Source organism: Schistocerca piceifrons, chromosome X (genome assembly GCF_021461385.2).
Source record: "Schistocerca piceifrons isolate TAMUIC-IGC-003096 chromosome X, iqSchPice1.1, whole genome shotgun sequence".
NCBI lineage: Eukaryota > Metazoa > Arthropoda > Insecta > Orthoptera > Acrididae > Schistocerca > Schistocerca piceifrons.
In genome coordinates, this window is record NC_060149.1 from 34,521,574 (window position 1) to 34,527,367 (window position 5,794).

Consider the following 5,794-nt stretch of genomic DNA (forward strand, 5'->3'; position numbering starts at 1 on the left):
GATTACTGTGCGTCGTTGGGCGAGTAATTTTGAAGTTTTTGAGGCGGGAACATCTGACCTGCGTGACAGAGTTGGACGTCCTGTGACAGGAGTTTCACAAGCAAAATGTTCACAGATTGATTCAGGACGATCGTCGTATCACTCAAGAGAGAAACTGAAAGCACATTCGCCATTACGCAAGAAAGTGTGGGTCACATTATTGTTTTGCTTGTCTATCAGAAGATTTGTGCACGATGGGTACCCTGGATGCTAACTCCTGAAATGAAAGCGCACAGGCTTGGAATTTGCCAGGAACTCCTCTCGCGTTACGAGAATGAAGGTGACGCCTTTCTCCATTCAATTGTGACAGGAGACGAAACGCGGGTACACGATTACTACCCGGAGACGAAACGACAGTCTATGGAATATCAACACAAAGACTTGCCCCAGAAAAAGAAATTCAAGACGCAGCCCTCAGCTGGAAAAATCATGGCCACAGTGTTTTGGAACGCAGATGGTGTTATCCATGTTGATTTCCTTGATCGTGGATGAACATTAAATTCAGAGCGTTACATCACAACGCTGCGAACTCTGAAACGACAACTAACAAGGGTCCAAAAGGAAAAGGGAAATGTTTTCCTGCAGCATGACAATGCCAAACCACACACTTCACGTGCCACCACGGCCGAACTTCCGAGACTGAATTTCACCATCCTCCATACAGTCCAGATTTAGAACCGTCCTACTTCCATCTGTTCCCGATAATCAAAGACGCTCTGCGGGGATATCATTATGCTTCTGATGAAGACGTTGAGAAAACTCTGAGACTGTGGTTGCGGAAACAGAGTGTCGACTTTTTTCGTGACGGCTTCAGAAAACTTGTTCACTGTTGGCAGAAATGTATCCAATTGGCTGGTGATTATGTTGAAAATTGAATGTTGGTAATTAAAGATCACATTCTTAGGATTATTTGTGAGTCTGATTTATTAAAACATTCGCATCAAAACCCAGTTAACGAAAGTGGAGATTTTACTTTTCATTCAACCCTCGTGGATATCCTCGGTGTAGCAAAACAGCTTAAATCACTTAATAAAGGCAAGGCGCCCAGTCCAGACTGTATACCAGTCAGGTTCCTTTAAGAGTATGCTGATACAATAGCTTCATATGTAGCAATTATATACAACCGCTCGCTCAAAGAAAGATCCGTACCTAAGACTGGAAAATTGCTCACATCACGTCATTACCACAAAAGGGAAGTAGGAGAAATCAGCTGAATTATAGGTCCATATAACTACCGTCGGTTAGCAGTAGGGTTTTGGAACATATACTGTGTTCGAAAATTATGAAGTACCTCGAAGAAAGCGACTTATTGACGCATAGTCATCACGGATTCAGAAGATATCGTTCTTGTGAAACACAACTAGCTCTTTATACTCATGAAGTAAGGAGTGCTACCGACAGGGGATGTCAAATTGATTCCATTATTTAGATTCCCAGAAGGCTTTCGACACCGTTCCTCACAATCGTCTTCTAACCAAACTGCGAGTCAATGAAATATCGTCTCAGTTGAGCGACTCGATTCGTCCTGCGCTGCCCAAGGAAGTGTTCCTGATCTGTATTAATGACATAGGAGATAATCTGAGTAGCCGGCATAAACTGTTTGCAGATGATGTTGTCACTTACCGTCTTGTAAAGTCATCAGATGACCAAAACTAACTGCAAAATGATTTAGATAAGATATCTATATGGTGCGAAAAGTGGCAATTGAGCCTGAATAAAGAAAAGTATGAAGTTATTCACATGAGTACTAAAAGAAATCCGCTAAATTTCGATTACGTGATAAGTCACACAAATCTGAAGGCTGTAAATTCAACTAAATACTTAGGAATTACAATTAGAAATAACCTAAACTGGAATGATCACATAGATAATGTTGTGGGAGAGCAAACCAAAGACTGCGATTCATTGGCAGAACACTTAGAAGGTGCAACAGGTCTACCAAAGAGGCTGTATACACCACGCTTGTCCGCCATGTTCAGGAGTATTGCTATGTGGTGTGGGATCCGCATCGGGTGGAACTGACGGATGACATCGAAAAAGTTCAAAGAAGAGCAGCTCGTTTTGTATTATCGCGAAATAGGGGAGATGATGCCACAGACGTGATACGTGAATTGCAGTGGCAATCATTAAAACAAAGGCGTTTTTCGTTGTGACGGGATCTTCTCATAAAATTTCAATCACCAGTTTTCTCCTCCGATTGCGAAAACATTCTGTTGGCACCCACCTACATAGAGAACAATGATCATCACTATAAAATAAGAGAAATCAGGGCTTGTACTGAAAAATTATGTGTTCTTTTTTCTCGTTCGCGTTCGAGAGAGGAATGGTAGAGAGACAGCTTGAACCCTCTGCCAGGCACTTCACAGTTAATAGCGGAGTAATCACGTAGATGTTGATGTAACCACTAAGCAGGCGGACATCCAGGAAGTAATTTTTGGGTTAGAGAGTTGCCAAATTTATTTTCCATTGTTGCCAACATACAGTTATACTATAAGCAGCAATCGATGGGTTCCTTAAGCAAGCTCGGAAGTGACCGCACTTGCATTTCAAAGACACTGCTGCCAAGTGTTGGAATACAGAAAGTATAAGTCACTAAGTTTAATTCTTATCTTTTTAACTAAGTTTGGGGGCTACTAAACAGTTACTAATGAAACTTCTTTATTTACATGTGAGTGTCTATACTTAAACTGCTGAATGACTGAGAAGATGAAACTTCTACGTTATTTGATTCTGAAACAGCCGAGTAAAGCTGAACGTACTGAGCCTACTTTCACTTTACTTTTATTTTATCATGTCAACACTGACCCACAATATTCTAGCGCAACGCAATCTGACTCCTAAAAAAAAATTACAACCTGACTTCAAATAATTAATTCAAAACAATGTCCTGACTAAAAAGAAATCCTAACAAGAACCTATACAATTCATTAAGCACTAACCTCACAAAAATCTTCATTACGCGAACTACTGCAATACAGCGAGCGTCAATACTGCCAGCTAAATAAAAGATACTAACTACTAAAGCCACTAACTACTAATAGGCATGTGGTTATCAAAGGAAAAATTTTGTTGCAAAACAAATAATGTATTTGTTACCTTAATAATGCGACATTCAGTTCAGACACGAATCTAAATCGTCATTGACATCCAGTACACAGATATATAATCCTGAATAATTTTCAGTCTCCAAGTGGGATACTTCCAGGTCCTTAGCCTACGCTAACACTGCAGACCTCTTCCCTCCATCAATGCTAAATTCTCACATTTAAAATCCATCACTGCTGTCAGTTCACCTCCAACTGCCCAACAGTACATCCATCAGTGCTGGCGACTAAGTTCTAACTGCCCAACACTACTGGCTATTAACTTCCACCAACAAGTCCGACCAACCACAGAGTCTGTTACGATGAAAGCACAGTCAGAGATCCAATGGAAAGCGCTACACATCGCTGACAACACAGAAGCAGTCCACTTACATTAATAATGCCCCGCTACAATGGCTGAATACTAAATACAAAATATCAATAATTTCAACAATAAGTTTGGTTTCTCTGTCTTAACTGTGCTGAAAACTGAGATACTCAATCTCCAGATGGGAGTCATTATTTTCGAACATTCCAATGGTTAGTCTGTGAACACTGAGTGGGCACGAAATCTATTAATTATTACAGTATCTGAATGTACACTACGTGATCAAATGTACCCGGACACCTGGCTGAAAATGTTTTCAATCTTAATAACTACCACGACATATAAACGTTTCGATTCGATATGATGGTGAGTCCCTTGTAGGGGACTTGGCTGATTTTGGTTTGTGCTATTGTCAGGTTAGAGTTTTGCCTGAGACCCCAGAAAAAGACCTTCATTTTCCAAGTGAATCATCAAGAACATTACATAACACTTCCTAAACTCTCTCCTGTTTATGCATGCACAACTTCAGAAACTTACTCAAATCACACATGAGAGAGACATACGCTTGTGCTGCACATACGAATGACGCTAGGTATCATCTCATGATAAAAATGGTAACTTCCCATACAAATATCTCGATTTTATGAAACATCGCCCAATGTTACCGCATTTTCCAGAGATTTTACAGGCAGTGCCATAACAGATGCAGAGTATGAGCATGTTGCTGTACAACATTTTTCTTATTTCCAGACAATTCCTTGAATCCTAAAACCCATCATATTGTCGCAGTCCATATAAATGTAAATAAAAAGTCAAGGAAGTTCTACTGTATTTAAATGTATATAAATAGGTTTGTATGAACATTTTATGTGTGTGTATAAAGTGACCCAGCTGACAAAATAAATAAAACTGTAACAAATATTTTGCAGAAAAATCATTTGGAGCCATTTTTGGTTCATAAAATACGCTAATGACGCAATGAATTATAGAGGGGCCATGAAAAGTCATTATTATACTAACTGGCCACCATCATTGACTAAATATTGCAAGAATGCAGGTTACACTCACTTTCCTGGTCAATAGGGAAACATCCCTTTGAAATTCCTGACTTTTATACATCACCCAATTGTCCTAGAAAGGGGTGGTGATGGTACTGGGAAACACTGATCTTGACTCTCAGTCAATAAAAATATCCCACAATAACGCTGACGGCGCCTATGTATGGATTTCCCCCGTAATATGGGAATCATTCATCACACAGACGTGATTTCAGGGAGTCAAATGTTTTCACTGAAACGTCATTGGCTACTCGAAACAGAAGCGAAACTAGAATTTTTCCAAAGGTCATTGGAAAATTCTTTAAGAACATTGAAAGTAAAGCGGAAAGAAATAAACAGAATGACATGGACTTTTAGCGACACTCCTCTCTCTTCCAAAACAAGCCATATTATTACACCCTTGTTGTGACATAAGTACACTGTCGTGAGACAAGAGGACACCTGCCAGTCGTTACAACTAAATCATAGTTGATTGATGGACGTTAGTGTCTAACGTCCCACCAGTTAGTAGTAGTTAAAAATGGTTTAAATACCTTTCAATATCTTGCCTTCGGTGTCCCTCGACGACTGCATACGTGATCTAAAATATGCTCGTTCATAAATACAGGATACCATAATGGATTTCACTACAATGATTTAGGCCACAACTGGAGTAAAGTAAGTACGTAGATTTATTCACTTCAAAACCTGTATCTTATGATCTCATCATCAATCTTCTGTGTAATAAGCCTCGTTGTTACTATTACAGCTAACTGATGGTAACACATACTACACTGGCGATATTAAATAGTCCAGGTGCAGTAATTTGATAGAAATGCATGTGTGAGGCCCATTGTATTATTCAACACTGATACACAACAAAGTACGAATATAATGTCACATATCATTCTGTCTTTTGCGATATTAAATCAAACTGAAACTTCCTAGCAGATTAAAACTGTGTGCCCGACCGAGACTCGAACTCGGGACCTTTGCCTTGCGCGGGCAAGTGCTCTACCAACTGAGCTACCGAAGCACGACTCACGCCCGGTACTCACAGCTTTACTTCTGCCAGTACCTCGCCTCCAACCTTCCAAACTTTACAGAAGCTCTCCTGCGAACCAAGCAGAACTAGCACTCCTGAAAGAAAGGATATTGCGGAGACATGGCTTAGCCACAGCCTGGGGGATGTTTCCAGAATGAGATTTTCACTCTGCAGCGGAGTGTGCGCTGATATGAAACTTCCTGGCAGATTAAAACTGTGTGCCCGACCGAGACTCGAACTCGGGACCTTTGCCTTTCGCGGG

The 5,794-nt window shown here is 40.4% G+C and overlaps 1 non-coding gene across 1 annotated transcript; it reads right to left on the reverse strand.

The window, feature by feature from the left end:
- Positions 1-5,449: 5,449 nt before the first annotated feature.
- On the reverse strand, positions 5,450-5,524 carry Trnaa-cgc. Its single transcript has one exon. It is a non-coding gene; the product is annotated as a tRNA-Ala (tRNA).
- Positions 5,525-5,794: the final 270 nt, after the last annotated feature.